General features: G+C 35.8%; 1 protein-coding gene across 6 annotated transcripts in view; it reads right to left on the bottom strand.

Moving 5' to 3' along the window:
• Window positions 1-17,405, bottom strand: part of CBFA2T2 (CBFA2/RUNX1 partner transcriptional co-repressor 2) — a 137,869-nt gene that overhangs the window by 61,530 nt on the left and 58,934 nt on the right. The window contains exons 2-3 of one of the 6 annotated variants that reach the window (XM_063090553.1): window positions 16,137-16,191; window positions 2,650-2,745 (exon numbers count right to left, since the gene is read on the bottom strand). The exons of 4 other annotated variants lie outside the window; for them this stretch is intronic. The gene's annotated coding sequence lies outside the window, so the exon portion shown is untranslated. The remainder of the gene's footprint in view (window positions 1-2,649; window positions 2,746-16,136; window positions 16,192-17,405) is intronic. One more of the 6 variants, XM_063090545.1, reaches the window with a different exon arrangement.

The following is a 17,405-nucleotide window of genomic DNA, read 5'->3' as shown; positions in this document are numbered from 1 at the left end:
TATCTACTTCTCAAGTATGCCAAAAAAAACCTCCTATTTTAGTGCTTTACCTCAGGCTATTTCTTCTGCCTAGAATTGGCTTTCTTCAAATTGTTCATGGCTGACCCCTAACCACTGAGATGTCAGCTCAAATGTCACTCCCTCAGAGGGATCCTTCCCTAACTAAAGCTGTTCTCCACGTTCCCTATCAGACTATCCAATGACATTTTCTTCATTGCACTTATTACTTGGAACTATTTATTTGCTTCAGTGGTGCCCATCTTTGGGATAACAAAGGCTTTGTCTATTTCCCTAACATACCCTGGCACCTAGGGCAGCAACACCAAATCACAGTGATCAAAAAAGTGGCACATCTCCAAAGCTTGGCTGGACTTCAATTATCTTCTCTCACCTTACATAACCAATAAGACAGAAAACCTTGTCCCTTCTACCTCTTCATATGCATCCTCAATCCCCTCTCCATTCCCAGGGCCACTGTTTAAATTAGTGTCTCTTTTCTCTCCTAACTGGACACTCTCTGGGATTCAATCTATTCTGCACTCTGCTGCCAAGCATCCATCTCATCAAGAATCACCACTCGGTTCTCTTTTGCTCCTCAGACTGGTCTTCATGGTCCTCTCACACTCTCCCACATCCATTCTCATGAACAGTTATATATCCTTATTAGGAGGGTCTCCTGTAAGTCATGGTCATTTTGTGTTCATACTGTCTCTATTTTCTAAAACTCCTAAAAACCTCTAGGTAAACAAATCTTTCCCAACACTTTTGTTCCAATATGTTGGTCCTGTTTTCATCATCTGTCACCATGCCTAGGATACTGCATGCAAGAGTAGTGGACTGATAACAATTGTTGGCTGATGAACAGGAAAAAAAAATGACATAAAAGATAATTATGTTCTTTTCAACAATTATAGCACTGGGGGAAAAAATTTAAAAAAAAAAAAAAAAAAGCAAAAAAATCCCCAACAGTGCTGAGAAAACTTGATATCCACATTCTAAAGAATCAAGTTAGACCCTGTGATGGTTAATTTTAGGTGTCAACTTGACTAGATCAAGGGATACCTATAAACCTGGTATAGCATTCTTTTGGGGTGTGTCTGTGTGGGTGCTTCCAGAAGAGATTAACATGCGAGCCTGAGTGGACTGGACGGGAAAGATCTGCCCTTAATATGGGTGGGCATCATCCTATCCACTGGGGGCCCAGAGAGAACAAAAAGAGAGAGAAAGGCAAATCTCTTGCTCTATCCACTGGAGCTGGGATAAACTCTTCCCTCCAGTCCATGGACATCAGAATTTGACATTCTTCAGCTTTGGTTTCCAGGACTTAACACCAGCAGCAACCCTAGCTCTCGGGCCTTTGTCCTTGGACTGAGAATCACACCATCAGCTTTCTTGGTTCTGAGGCTTCTGGACTTGGACTGAGCCATGCTACGCGCATCCAGTTTGCAGATGGCCTATCATGGGACTTCTCAGCCTTCATAATCATAATTGGCGGGAGCCAATTCCTCTAATCCTAATAAGTCCCCTTTCATATATTTATGTACATATACTATTGGTTCTCTCACTGGAGAACCCTGACTAATACAAACCCTTACCCAAGACGATATGAAAATATTAACTTGAAATGGATCCATGACCTAAGTAACTATAAGAACTAAAACTATAAAACTCTTAGAAGAAAAATATAGGGCAAAAGCTTACAACACTGGATTTGGCAATGATTTCTTGAATATTGACACCAAAGGCACAAGGGAGCAAAAATAGTCAAATTGGATGCCATGAAAATTTTAAATTTTGTGCATCAAAAGACACTATTAACAGAATAAAAAGGCAACCCACAGAAGGGAGAAAATATTTCCAACTCATTTGTCTGATAAGGGATTAATATACAGAATATATAGAACTCCTAAAACTCAAACAACAAAACTAACAACCCAATTATAAAATGAACAAAAGACTCGCAAAGACATTTCCCTTCTAAAGAAGATATACAAATAGCCAATAAGCATAATGGAAAGATTCATTAGGGAAATGGAAATCAAAACTACAATGACATACCATCTCACACCCACTAGAATTGCTACTATCAAAAAACAGAAAATAACAAGTGTTAACAAAGATGGGAAGAAATTAGAACTCTTGTGCACTGTTGGTGGGACTATAAACTGGTACAGCTGCTGTAAAAAACAGTATAGGAGTTCCTCAAAAAACTAAATATAATTACCATATGATCTAGCAATTCCACTTCTGGGTATATTCTCAAAAGAATTGAAAGCAGGGTCTTGAAAAGATATTTGTACTCCCATGGCAGCATTATTCACAATAGCTAAAATGTGGAAGCAATCCAAGTGTCTATCAATGGACAGACACATTTTATAAGTAAAATGTGGTATATACATACAATGGAATACTATTCAGCCTTAAAAAGGAAGGAAATTCTGACATGTTGCAACATGGATAAACCTTGAGGATATTATGCTAAGTGAAACAAGCCAGTCACAAAAGACATATATTATGATTCCACTTATATGATGTTCCTAAAGCAGTCTACGAAGGAACAAAAAGTAAAAAATAAAAAGGTAATTATGCTATTCAGTTCTGTCGAAGCATGATATTATTACAGCACAGGTGTAGGAAGTTAATACTTACTCTAATTCAAGGCTGCGGACTGACACTAGGGAGACGAAGTATAAAGACAAAGCCATTGGGGGACCTGATCACATCTCTCAGCATTGGACAGATCATCTAGGTAACAAGTTAACAGAGTAACCATTATTCTTTCAGAAGGAGAGAAGAAATCTAGGCAATTAGAGGGTGGAGGGGGAGGGAATGGGGGAAGGGGAGAGGTTGGACAAGGGGCATAAAGAATAATTATGATTTGTAACAATATGTATGCTAGTAATACTGATTTAATCAACATATCTCAATGTTCAACCCCAAAAATATGTATAATTGATTTTGATTCAATAAATAAAATAAATTATTAAAAAAATAAAAAAATAAAATAAAGACAAAGCCATATGAATCCATCAGTTAAAAAATCACATCTCAGAAATACACGGACTATTAATACAACATTGTGCATATAAGAAAGGCAGTATAATGTTATATAAATCATGACTCCATTAATTATGCTAACTAGAGAGCTGAATATCTATGTTTTTAAATTGTTAGGGAATATTGCAGACTAATGCAGACATCATATCTTTTGGTCATATAACTCTCCTTTCCAAAGATGCTATATTTATGTAGATCCATCCTTCCCTATACACAGACAGCTGTTACTGTTTCAGACTGAAAAATATTAAAATTTAAAAGACTGTTAACTTTTGCTATTTTAATTATATTCTTTAAGTAAAATTAAATTTGTTCAATGCAAAGGCATATGTGGCCAGTCCCATCTTTCAATTAGTAAGGTAATCCCCATGTTGTGACTTAAAAAAATTTTTTAAAAATCATATAACCATACTCAGTAAACCTGCATGCGACAAATATTTTTCTTTTCTGTGCAAATTTATTCATCAGACTTTAAAAGAGCTTGCCAATGCTATGGCTCCACTTTGTTCTATGTCCCTTAGTATTTGAAAAACTGAGTTCATATGTTCCCCTAGCCTGAAGAATAGCCAGTCAGACCATCAGCTTCTTCTTCGGGGTGTAGAACCACAAAAAAACCTCCAGACTCAGAAGTAGCAGGGACCACAAAATCCAGCTCTCTTTCATAATAGGAAGTTCCTGGACAACATCTCTGGTTGGCTGACACCCAGCTTCTGGTAGGGAACTTGTGGTATACAGGACTTTGCTTTACTACAAAGACAGAAGACAGCACATGCCATTGCCAGGTAACTAGGAAGTGGTTCTTAGCAATGGTCACCAACTGGTAATAGTCCTGCCTTCTGAGGTCCTACCACAATCAAATATTTGAAGAAAATAATCTTTTCATGCCCAAGCAAAAGATGTGTGGTTGTGTAAACCCACGAAACCTCATAACTCTTGTTACGTACGTAGTTTTAGGGGAGCCAAGAAAAAAAATGAAGCCCTATCCATGTGTTTGACTCAATCTGATTTCTAAGAGTTTACTTATTATTAAACCCTCTGTCTGGGAAAACAAGCACTTAAAAACAAACTAGCTAAGCATTTGATGGCTTCTTTTAACTACTTTCTGGAAGCTCTTTGTGGGCAGGACAAGAGGATTACAAACATTTTTAAGTTTATGAGTAGATCCTGAATCATATCAACAAATATGCAATGAATTTTGGTTACTTAGAGAAAGCTTCTGGTGAATCCATGTGTAAGGCAATGAATGATTCTTTCTATAACATTATACAACTTACCAAAAATTCACGTTTTCTAAGTGTAGATTTTCATAATGTAGGGCTACATCCCATATGATGGCCATTAGATACGTGCATCTATCGAGCACTTGAAATGCAGCTAGTCTAGATTGAGATGTGCTATAAATAAAATAATACCAGGTTTCAAAGAGTTAGTCCTAAGAAAAAGAATGTGAAGTAGGTCATTAGCAATTTTATAGTTATATGTTGAAATATCTTAGATATATTAAATTAAACACATTATCAAAAGTAATTTCACCTGTTTTTTTTTTTTTTTCTTTTTTCTTTTTTTTCCCCTCATGCCCTTATCAGGAAAGTGTTTCTTTTTTTAAATAAAGCTACTGGAATATTTTAAATGGCATACATGGTCCCTATTTGTTGTTTGCATTATAGTTCAATTGGGCAGCTCTGATGTGGAGTATGAAGCAATGGTAGAAAAAACATGGGCTCTGGATTCAGACAGATCAGGATTCAAATTAAGGCTGTGCTACTTCTCTAGCCCTCTGATATTGGGAATAAGCATAGCTCCTCCTCAAAGTCTCAGTTTCCTTGTTTATAAGACACATTCAATACTGTCCAGCTGCAGGGGATGTTGCTGACAATCAAACAATATAAACATTGAACAACCTAGTACAGACCCCTGCTATAGAAATAAATTCATCTTTATTTTTTGTTTCCAGGGAAATCTGGACAATTATGACCTTGCACTGCTCAGGCTGCAAATACGTGTAGGATAGTTTTGATTTATTCTTCCTTTTCAGAAAGCAAGTTCAAAATAAAGAGAATTCAACTGTCCTTTTTTGGGCCTACATCTTTGAAGAACGTAAGATGCATATGCAAATGAGGCACTTTATTACAATGAATTGGGGAAAGAGTATCAGATAAATATCTCCAAAACAGATAAAGAAATGGGCAAGTGCCTTCTCAGCAACTGGCTGCTCTGTGGCTGGGCTTCTACTGTTTGAATTTCCCACCAAGAGGCTCTATGCCAGCTGTATTCATTTGTGCATTTACCACAGCCCCAACTGTCCTCTGCTGTTTTTTTACCACCTGTAAGTTTCAGCTCTAGTTTAAGCCACACGTTTTCCATCTACAAACTTGAAGTTTCTACCTAGCACAAACTTGCTTTTTATTTCTTTTATTAGAAATAGGTCTTCAGCTTAATCAAAAGTTTTTTTAATGAGGGGAAGGGATCTATTTACGAAAACTTATTTTTTTTCCTTCTTTCAGTTCCTTAATGTTGAACCATCCTTGCATTGTGTGATTAACTTTACTTGGTTAGGATATATTACTCAAACATAATGCTGTTCTTTGCGATAAGCGAAGGAATAAAAGAAAAGACAATGCAATACAAGTCTTTCAAACAAGACAGAAATGAAGGCGAAAGAAAGAAATATTATGAGCTGAACAGTAATGGTACTTTTTTGCTTTAAAGTGTGATATGTACATGTGTGTACATTTGTAGCTAAGTTTCTGTCATAATTACATAAAATATTTCAAAATGGTCATTTCTGGAAGTTCATCAGTTTAATTAACACTTGGACAAAGCTAAAACAGAAACTGCATATTTTAAATTAAAATATCAACATATTACACACATAAAATAATTATAATAATAATAAAAGGGGCAAGAGGAAATTTGGGAGGTGACAGATTTGTTTATGGCCTTGATGGTGGTGATGGTTCCATGGGTGCATACTTATCCCCAAACTCATAAAGTTGAATACTTTAAATAGGTACAGTTTTTTACATGTCAATCATACTTTGATAAAGTTGTTTTAAAAAAAAAAAAATCAACAAAAAATAATAGTTATTTCAGTCTATATTTCTACATTGAGTCCGAGATTTCAATCTTCCCCTATAATGGAAAGATTGAATGATTCACTCTAAATTCCTGACTTCACGACTATCAAAAGTTTCTAGTGTAATTTAAACTATTTGAATGAAACAATACTTGAGACAAATGGTCCAGATGTGAGCATCTCACTCTCATTTGCCTCAGGACAGAAATGGTGACTTAAAATTAATCGCTTTAAATGCCAAAACAGCCCAGACATAACAAGTTAAAATGAAATACATGTAAAATGATTCAACTTTTTTTTTTTTTTTTTTTAAAGATGACCGGTAAGGGGATCTTAACCCTTGACTTGATGTTGGTGTTGTCAGCACCACACTCTCCAAAGTGAGCTAACTGGCCATCTCTGTATAGGGATCTGAACCCTTGGCCTTGGTGTTATCAGCACCACACTCTCCCAAGTGAGCCATGGTCCAGCCCAAATGATTCAACTTTTGTCTTAGAAACATCCAAGATGTTTTCCATACAGGTCTACTTAAGGAAATGTAATTAAAACTAATCTCAATCAACAAAGGCAGAGAGTATTACATTTAAATAGTGAGGTTTACATTTAGGTAGAGACAATTCCATGAGACTCTCCTATATACTTTTAGAAAAGTATCAATCAAGTTCATATCTTCCAAACTATGACAATCCCAAATATCTGTGCTCTAATTATGAACCTTCTAAGGAAAAGAAAAATTAAAGGTCAAAATAAATACCTCTGTGAAATCACAGGACCTTTTCCTGATTCAGAGCCGCTTTTCTATCTATACTTCCCTATTACAAGTCCCCTCAGCCCTTCATACTCTGACCACAAAGTACTTTTGATTATTTAGAAACTCTTGACTTAGAACAGATCTTAAGATTTCATCTATTTTGAACTCACAGCCAATGCAAAAATCTGTTATAGAATATAAATTGCTGACAGGGATCCAGCTTAAAATTTCAGGGAAAAATAGGATGAGATTAAAAGTAGGTTCCACTCTTTTGGGGAAAGACTCAATATCAATAGGAACCTCAGCTTTCTCATCCCTATAATAACAATGATAATTAATTACGATGTTGGTAGGATTACATAAGCATATACTGGCAGTCCTTTTGCACAGAGTAGATTACCATACCTATTAATTAGGTACCTTTTTAGAGGAAGATATATGCAAAGAAGGATGAAAGGATTAAACCTATAATTGAATAACCCAACCATGAAGAATAATCATAATTTTCTTCCACAGTTATCTTTCCTTCTAAAGTTAACTTTCATTTTACCATAGCCAAGGTTTTGATATCAGTTTCCCCACATTTCCTCAGCCAATCCTTCATTGCTCTGCAAAAGCATACCAAAACAAGATGGTGAATTTTAGGAGAAAATAATCATGTATTTCCAGTTCAGACTGTTAAGGCTTTCTAGATTATCCATATGCTTATTCATTTCTTTTTTTTTTTTCTTTTAAAGATGACCAGTAATCTTAACCCTTGACTTGGTGTTGTCAGCACCATGCTCACCTAGTGAGCTAACCAGCCATCCGTATACGGTATCCGAACCCGTGGCCTTGGTGTTATCAGCACCACACTCTCCCGAGTGAGCCACAGGCCAGCCCCTATGCTTATTCCTTTCTATTAGTTCCAGTATCCGATTATGAATATATGAAGAAGAAAAAGCACAGAAATAAATGTATTTTGAAGTACCAACATTCAATTAGTGGGGTTAAAAAACCATTTCTCTGCCAAAAAGAAGAAGTTCATAGTTTGTGTGACCTCACTCCTGGGAACTTGTCCTTAAGAAAATAACTAAAGGGAAACAGCAATTTATACCACAGAGGAATGGTTAATTAAATGGTAGAACAGAATGTCAATGCGAACTGTGAAAGGCATTAAAAATTATAATTATGAAGATCATTCAACACTTGGGGTAATGCATACAATACAAAGCTTTGTGGGGGGAAAGCCTCGTACAAAAGTTATATATGCAGTATAATTATAATTATTTATAAAAAATGGACACATATGGTCACAGTAAGGAAAAGAACATGAAAATAAAATTGATGACATGGTGGGATAACAGGTAAATGCCAATTTCCTTGAATCCTTTTGGAACATTGCTTATAAAATATTTTCATTTGCTTTTTCACTAAATTTGCTTTTCTACAGAAGAAATATTAGATACCTACTGAGCTGCCAAGCATTCCTAACATGTTAGTCTTTCTTCAAACACAGGCAGCATGATCTAGTTACAGTGATGTAACTAGAAAATCTTGACAAGTGGTTAGTGTTGAGGGAACAATGGGACAGAATATTTGAAATAGCAAGCATGACAGAGAATCTAAGGTTTGAAGTTAGAAGCCATAGATGCCAGTCCCTCTCCACTTGAGCAGCATAGATGGGTAAAAACATGCTCTCACATGAGACCAACAGGCCAAGACTACAATCCCAGTAACTTTGTTATATGATCAAAGGCATCTGAGTTAACCTGAAAAACCTCATTGTGAGTTTAAAGATATAATTTTTTTGGTATATACTGAATGCTTAAACAAACAAACATACCAAAAATGGTGGCTCACTGTCTCTGTAAAATAGACAATTAAATCTGCTTCTCTCTCCAACCTGTTTTGTCATCAGGAAGTGAGGTTAATAATCCTGTTCTAAACTACAAACCATTTTATAAAATATATTATCATCATCATCATCCACTATTATGTTGTTACTACCTCTAGTACTCCTACTAAGAAGCCAGCTAAACAAGTTGGCCAGTGTTTACCTGATGGGCTGAGGGAAAAATCTTCTAATTTTAAAAATATCACTTAAACCAAATGAAAAAAATGAGAAAATGTAATCAAGAAGGAAGAATATAGAGCAAGTCCACAATTAAATGCACGGTATGGTTGGTATGGGGTAGGGTACAGGAAAGTGCTTCCAGGATTTTGAGACAGTTGCCCCACTCTCCCAGAAGACAGTGAAAGTACTGAGAACGAATGCGTAATACAGCAGAACTCCCTGCAAAAAGAATACATTTAATAAAATGGTTTCTAAATGCATTGCTGGTAGAGACTTGGGTCACCATCTAAATTCAAACATGTTGACTCAGGACTTAAATATATCTAACCAACTTTCCTCTACGATTTAAATTCAACAAATAACTCATGTTCAATTGTACGTAATTATCCTCTTTTAAAAACACAGTGATTTGAAAAATAATTCACTAAACATGATTTACTTTAAAGAGGAAAAAAACCCTATGCTTCATCATATATTATATTCAAATTATTGGCTCATAAAAATAATTTCATCTCCCCAAATAAGGTTGACAATTTTAGCTGAAGAACTTTAAACTAGAAAGCCATATAGTCAGTCCATTCAGACCAAAAAAAAAAAAAAAAACAACAACAAACAAACCAGACAATGCTATGGCTTTGGATTTAGGCTGTGGCCCTGGGAAAAAGGTCAATTACCATGTGGCTACAACTTTGTAGTAATGACTCAACTGAAACAGCTGATTTCTCAAATTAGTACGATAGTGTTGCTATATAAAGGATAGCACACAATCTAATGAAAATAATGGTATGTGATGTTGATGAAAACAATGCATATTCTGGGTCTACTTCTCCATTGAAATGACAGACATATGGCAACACACAAAAGGCCTTGATATAATGTAAAGGGAAAAAGCAGGACATAATGTAGTATGTTCATGAAAATAACATGAAAAAAATATGCATGTATATAAGCAAAAACTAGAAGGTTATGTGGGAAAAATAAGAAGTTGGCTTTAATAAAGGTAGCATTGTCATTCCTAATGCAAGAAGTTACCATGATGATTCATTTTATCAAACATCATGGAAAGGCTAACATGACCCAAGCACTGTACTAAGTGCTTAGGAGATACAAATATGCAGCTAACCCGCAAGGAGTTCATGATGTAGCTTTGTGGTAAGAGTTAAAGGAGGACACCTCATGTAGACTGGGAGAGGGAACACACAAAAAAGGGAAGATTTAGCTTATTCTTTTTATGTACAGCCAAATCACAGATGATTATTATTTCATCTCAGCACTGGCCAGTTAGCTCGGTTAGAGTGCAGTGTTAACACCAAGGTCAAGGGTTCAGATCCCCATACCAGCCAGCCACCAAAAATAAAATAAAACTAAAACATTATATCATCTCAGATCCTGTTCTGGGTCATGGCCACCATTGAGAATCAGCTGAAAATGAAGATTCCTTTCCACCAAACAAAGAGTATATCCATACATACTTAGGCTTCTGCAACCAAACCCAGGAGTACCTACGTACAGATCCCAAGTTACCTCTTGAGACTTCACTAAATTCACCTTCCTAACATACATCTTAATTCACTGGCTTGCAAATTTTAAGGCTAACTTTTCATTCTGGGTTTGAGAATAGGGAACAGATGGCCGGCACAGCATAAACTCTCACAAGAACTAATTTTTACCAATCACATGTGACTAAAACCCAGATTTATACCTACAGATTAGTGAGCAACAGAAACCCTTATAATGATGTGACAATTATTCAGTGTGACAGCTGTTTGTACCACTACCAAACGTGAGTTTTAAAACATAGGCTAACGCCTCTGGTCCTGGGGATTAAAACAAAACAAAACAAAAAACTTGAATTACAATACTAATCACAGGTATAAAACAAGTCAGTGCAAAGAAATTTTTAAAAGATAAGTAATCCTTAGAAATTAGTAAGCCAACAAAGAAAATCACAGACATATATAGCCGCTCATTCCAATATTCATGCTGTATACCATAGCTTCAGATCATATTTTCATTAAATAACAAAAACAAAAAATACCAATGTTATCTCTACACTGCAGATAAATCCTACCCACGTGGAGTCCTACCAAATTTTGATGCTTCTATCAACTGCTGCTTAATGAAGAATATCAAAAAACTTCTGTTTGCATCACAGCCCCCAAATACATCATTTGTTCATTTTTATTTCAGAAAAGGCCAGCCTCTGCCTTTCAGGTACTAAATCCCGTGAGAGTTGGGGCCATGTCTATCTTGATCACTGCTGTATTCCCAGTGCCAATCCCAGTGGCCAAAACATAGTACACGCTTGCTTATTGTTTAATAAAGTCAATTCTTAGATATTTCTTAGTGGGTTATGCAGAACGTCCATTATGTTTTTCTAATAATAGGACTACCAGGTTAAAAAAAACAATCAGGATTTAAAATTAGAACTGGAACTTCAACTTTAACTTAAATCCAAATAAAAACAAGATAGGTATTAGCCTTACTTCTAATAAGGAATAACCTGAAGCACTCTACTAAAGTAACTTGTTCCATGCCTTCACATATATACACTTTATTTTAAGCACAAACAAGAAATTATGCTATGCTATGACTCTATTCTGCAACTTTTTATTGAAACTACCTAAAATATATATTCCCAAACTTGTACAAGTTTTTAAAATTCAAGAATATCTCTGCACTAAAAACACACACATGCACACACACAAAAACATGAGAGATAGACACCAAAATGTTTGTACAATAATATTAAGGATACAGAACAGCCAAAGAAATCTCAAAAAAGAACAAGGTTGGAGCATAAACTACCCAATGTCCAGACTCAACGTTAGGTGATTTTCAATAAAGGTGCCAACTCAACTCAAAGGGGAAAAGAAAAGCCTTTTAAACAAATGTTGATGAAACTGGATATCCACATGGAAAATCCAGTCTCACTACATACACAAAAACTGATCCATGATGTTCTGTAGACTAACACCCAGAATCACAAAATTTTTAGAAAAAGAAAAGACTATCTTCATGACCTCATGGTAAGCAAAGAATTCTTGGACAGAGTACAAAAAGCACAAACTGTAAAGTTTTAAAAATTGATAAAGTGGATTTTATGAAAATCAAAGTTTTCTGCTCATCAAAAAACACCATTAAGAAAATGAACAGCTAAGTCACAGATGAGAAAAATTATTCACAGCTCATATCGCTAACAAAGGACTCATATCTAGAATGTATAGAGAACTCCAACAAATGAACAATAAAAACACAAATAACCCAATTTTTTAAAATGAGGAGATACAAAGATTGTTCAGATTAAACAGAATGGTATATTTAAAGAAAGACATATCAATATCCAATACATATAGGTGGTCAACATCAATCATCATCAAGGAAAAGCACATTCACAGCACAATGAGTCACCAGCACACACTCAGTAAAACAGCTAAATTTTAAAATTTGACTAAATGTTGAAGATGTGGAGCACCTGGAACTCTCATACATTGCTGGGAGGGGTATAAAATGGTATAACCACTTTGGAGAACTACTTAGCAGTTTCCTATAATGTTAAATATACATCTACCCAATGAATGAATAATTCCACCCCAAGAGAAATTAAAGCACATGTTCACAAAGACTTCTACAGGAATATTTATAGCAGCCTTACTCAAAGTAGCCAAAAGCTGGAAACCCAAATGTTCATCAATAAGTGAATGTATAAACTATGTTACATCCATAAAATAGAATACTACATCATTAAAAAGAAACACTATTGGTTCATGCAATTACAGGTATGAAACTCAAAAACAAAGAGGCCAGACAGGAAAGGGTACACACTGTATGATTCCATTTACATGAAATGCAAATACAGGGGAAGAAATGAGATAGTGGATGCAGGAGGTAGGTAGGAACTTTCCGGTAAATGTTAAGTGTTCTAAATTTTGTTTTAGAGGATGGTTACACAAGTGTAGAAAGAACTATAAGAAACTCATTGGACTGAAAGCTTAATATCTGTGCATTTTATTTTAATTATATATTTTTAAGTCATTGCAAAAGGATTCCACCATCCATTCCACTGCTCTCCTCTAAGGGCAGTTTCTGGATACAGATATTATAATATATTCTCAACATGTGGAAATCACTTGGGCTATCTCTGTACAATAGCTATGAAAGGGTCTTCTTTCAGGTTCTCTGAATAGCCAGTTATGCCATCCTTCAGATTTCCTTCACTATTTCATCCTGAAGGCTGTGCTTGAAAATTGGACCAGCACTCTTGCATCCTGACTGACCAGCATTCACTTCAAATCAATAACAGATGTGGGAATGGTGCCAGGGTGGGCTTTATGCCAAAGTAACTATTTTCTCCTATTCAAGAGCAAATACCTCTCTTAAGTTCCAAGTCATCCAAACAGAGAGAATGACATCTGGAAATACACTGCAATGCCATGTGGGTTTAGCCCCTTTGGATGGTAGCTGTAGGCACTGCAAGCAGAGGGTTGCTGTGCCAGCCTCATGAGACAACAAAGAGTATAGCAACTCCACAACCTTGCAATATGGAGAAACTGCTAAAAGCTCTAGGGGAGAGAAGTAGCAAATGGGTGCAAGCAGAAGTTCATTTAAGAAAATTCCCTTGATTATGGTTCTTTCTGCAAATAAATGGAAATTGTTTTCCTCATTTCCATATTAAACTTTAGGCCCAAATTCTCTATTTGTTCATAGCCTTGACTTCTCAACTCCTTGCTATTATGGGATATTCCCAAGGAAATAAATACTTAATGTAAGTTAATTCAATCACATAGAAATTGTCCTACAAAAGCATTACAAAATTTTAGAGATGTGGAAAAATTTTAATTAGGTACAGCCAGGAAGTAACTATAATAGGAAGCAACTACAATAGTTATAGCTACTACTATTCTCCATTTCCATTTATTCATTTGTAAATAATAACAAAACATTTATCATGTGCAAAGAACGGTGCTAAGCACTATATATAAAATATTTTCTTAGTTACACAACACTAAGACAATGGGAGGTACCATCATCTTTACCACTTTACTCAACCAGAAACTAAGGCTCAGGGAAGTTAAATTATGCCCCAAGATCATAAAGCTAAGAAGGAGTGACAGCTCTGCTGTGCTCCAGACCCCATAACAAAAGAAATCTAAATTGAGTGATGTTGAAAGAGTAAATTATTATCGGACTCTCTGAAGTTTGTACATCATGACGAAGAATTTAATGAGAAAAAAGAAATGAACATTGATGATACCTCAGAGACTTCACATTCTTCTATAGTTCCTGTCTTTCTTCACAAATATATGAAGGTAAATGTAGAGAATCGGCTGAAGCGGACCCCAGAGAAGGTAGAAGATGGAAAAGTAGAAGCTATTATGTAGGAACCTATTTATGTCCTCAAATGACAATCAGAGGGGCTTTTGACAAAGCAGGCGCATTCTGACAAATGAATGGCCTGAGAAGTGGCAACCTTAGGGAGTAAAAACAAATAAACCATGATTTTGAAAATATTGGCTCCACACCAAGAGTGCCCTTCTCTTCCCAATATAGCTCCTTAAGAGTAACAATACAGAAAGTTCATTCTTTCACTATTTCCAAAAATCCAGGTACTTTAAGAACCAGTATAAAGGGCCATCACTGCTTATCAAAATGACTATTTTAACAATGACATCTTAAAACATAACCAGACACAGAGACAGAACAAAATCATCTAGGGAAAAAAACTCTTTGGCAAACATTTCAGTGACACAATTAGCACCCACTCAATTCATCTATTATGATAGCTCAATCTTACTTTGGCATTAAATTAACATTGGGTAGCGAAGATGGACTGACAATGGCAATAAATGAACTGAGAAAAGTACCAACTATAGAACCTCATGGACAACTCCACCCAATATAGAATAAAACTACCAGAGATAGAACACACTTGTAAGTTTGGAATGGTTTAACCTGTATTCTTCCAAACCCTGTGCTTCTTCAAAAGTGTGAGCAGAAATATGGATCTACTGTAGCAAAAAGCTACAGCTAAAGCTTGCAGATATTGGGCTGTTTGTTAGCTCTGTGATCAGCAACCATGCTCTCTGCCTTGCCAGCACCCTCCTGGTCACTGCCTTAGTCAACACTCTGGGTTGTGCCCAGAGAATTGAGAGGTTCTTCTGTTGGATAGCACCCTTTGCAATCAAGCAATAGAAAAAGACCTTCTTTTCTAGGAACTGATATAAGCTGATATGATGTCTCAGTTTTCTCCTCTATAAAAATAAAAATACTAACACCTGGCATTTATTTCCTATCCCTGGGGGTGCTGTTAAGAGGATAAAAAGCTTTGAAAATTAAAAGCACAGTGCAAATCTAAGTCTATATTATAGTGGGGAATGAATCCAAACAACGTAAATGGAAGGTAAATGGGCAGTTTGGCAGGACAAACAACCATGTCTGCCATCAGAGCATACTCCTAAATTCCAATATCTACTTTTACATTAAGAGGAGACTTCTGATAGACATTAAATAGGCATAAAACATAAAACAAGTTGTGCTCTCTGCCTAAAATGTCCTGCTTCCCTGTCTCACGCACTTTAGAAACTCCTACTTTAAGGTCCAACTCAGATATCCCCTCTTCGTTAATCCTCCCTGATAATTCCTCCAACTGCACCTTGACAGAATTAAATCCTCCCACATTTGCACTCTTACTTCCCTTTATAAACACCTCTACGATGTCATTTGTCATACTGTACCACAGATGATTTGTTTCTGTGCCCATCTCTCTGTGAGTTCCTGGAGCTCTTCACTTTTATAGCTCCTAGTATAATATCTGGTACACAGTATAGACTCTGCAACTCTTTCCTAATTCCAGCTAACTAACTATGATACTGTATAGAAAGGTTTCTATAAAGGCAGAACTTCCCAAACTGTGTGCCAAGGAACACGGAGATAAGTGAATGATTATAAGTTTACTGAGATATTTATTTCCTTGGCCTAGGACAGTCAATCAGAACTTCTCATTTTCTACGTGTGCTATGATATGAAAAGAAGTTAGGAAGCCCTATATAAATGTAAAGGTTTAATGTTTTAAATAATAAACTTTAATGTTTTAAATAATAAATAATAAACAGAAAAGCAGAGTTAAGCACTACACAAATGGCTTATCAATTGAGGCATCAAGAAAAAAAGAGAAGTAGAATAATTGCTTTACATACTGTTGACCAGAAAATAAATGTTTCAGAACACTGGCATCAGGTAAAGCAGCATATCCTGAAAGAGAAAAATAACACATCCACTTCGCATAGCAGTCAGTCTTTGTAAACACCATATGGTCTGCTAATTTAATCAAAAAACCCAGAATTTACTTCTTCATCCTGCGGGTAAAAATGAAAATGACGTTGACAGAAATATTTTAGAAATTATTTTGCCACCTCCAAATGTCTAATAAAATACATACAAGTACCCAAGCTTATTCATCCAAACTCCCTTTGAGAGTACAGAATCACTTTATCAGACACATTAAAAAAAAAAGATCAATTTAATCTTTTCATTTTAAATTTGTATTTTAGGGGCTGGCCAGTTAGCTCAGTTGGTCAGAGCATGGCCTTAGAACACCAAGGTCAAGGGTTCGGCTCCCCATACTGGCCAGCTGCCAAAATAAATAAAGAAACTAATAAATAAATTTGTACTTTAAGCCCAATCATTCTTTTCATCACACACTCCCCAACTTCATATCCTCTGCCCCTCTCCACTCCACAAAGCTTAGACCTTCACCATCTCTTGCCTAGACCTACCATAATCATCTCAAAATGGTCTCCTTAACTCAAGACTGACCCCATGAAATTCATCTTTTGCCCAGAAGCCTCCATCTCAAAAATGGAGACCTGTTTAAAAATATACTTCTCTGCTTAAAAACAAAACAAGGGACATGAAAAACGAATACACTGTATTATGTTGAATATACTAATTATCCTGATTTGAGCATCCCATATTGCACACAGGTATTGATATTCAACTCTGTACCCCACAGATAAGTACAATCAACTATGTTACATTAAAAAAAATAAAAAATAAAACAAAACTCCTTGAGTTTTAACCCTATTACCTACAGAAGGCTATGCTCTTGATCTCATACTTTACTGAAACTCTTCTCTCCATCTTCTCCAGGCTAACATTCATTCATACACCAAGAACTGGCCTGGTTATCACCTTTTTAGGAGACATCTTTCCTCATTCACTATGTTAGGATGAAAGTCTCTCCTAGGTATGTGATCACTAACCAGATGATGGGAATGAGGGAACAACCTTGTTATAGCTAAAATAAAACTAGGATAGTGCAAGGCTGAGCAGCAACAGCTTCATTCTACTTCTCAAATCTGTGATTCTTTATCCTCTGCCCATTTTAAAGGTTGTCTTAATCTTTTATTGTATGCACCTCAAAACCCTTGGATATAAATGAATGTATAAGCAAAATGACCTGGCAA

The sequence above is a fragment of the Cynocephalus volans genome, chromosome 1 (genome assembly GCF_027409185.1).
Source record: "Cynocephalus volans isolate mCynVol1 chromosome 1, mCynVol1.pri, whole genome shotgun sequence".
Classification (NCBI taxonomy): domain Eukaryota; kingdom Metazoa; phylum Chordata; class Mammalia; order Dermoptera; family Cynocephalidae; genus Cynocephalus; species Cynocephalus volans.
The sequence above is the reverse complement of the archived record's forward strand: the minus strand, read 5'-3'. Positions and strand labels throughout refer to the sequence as shown.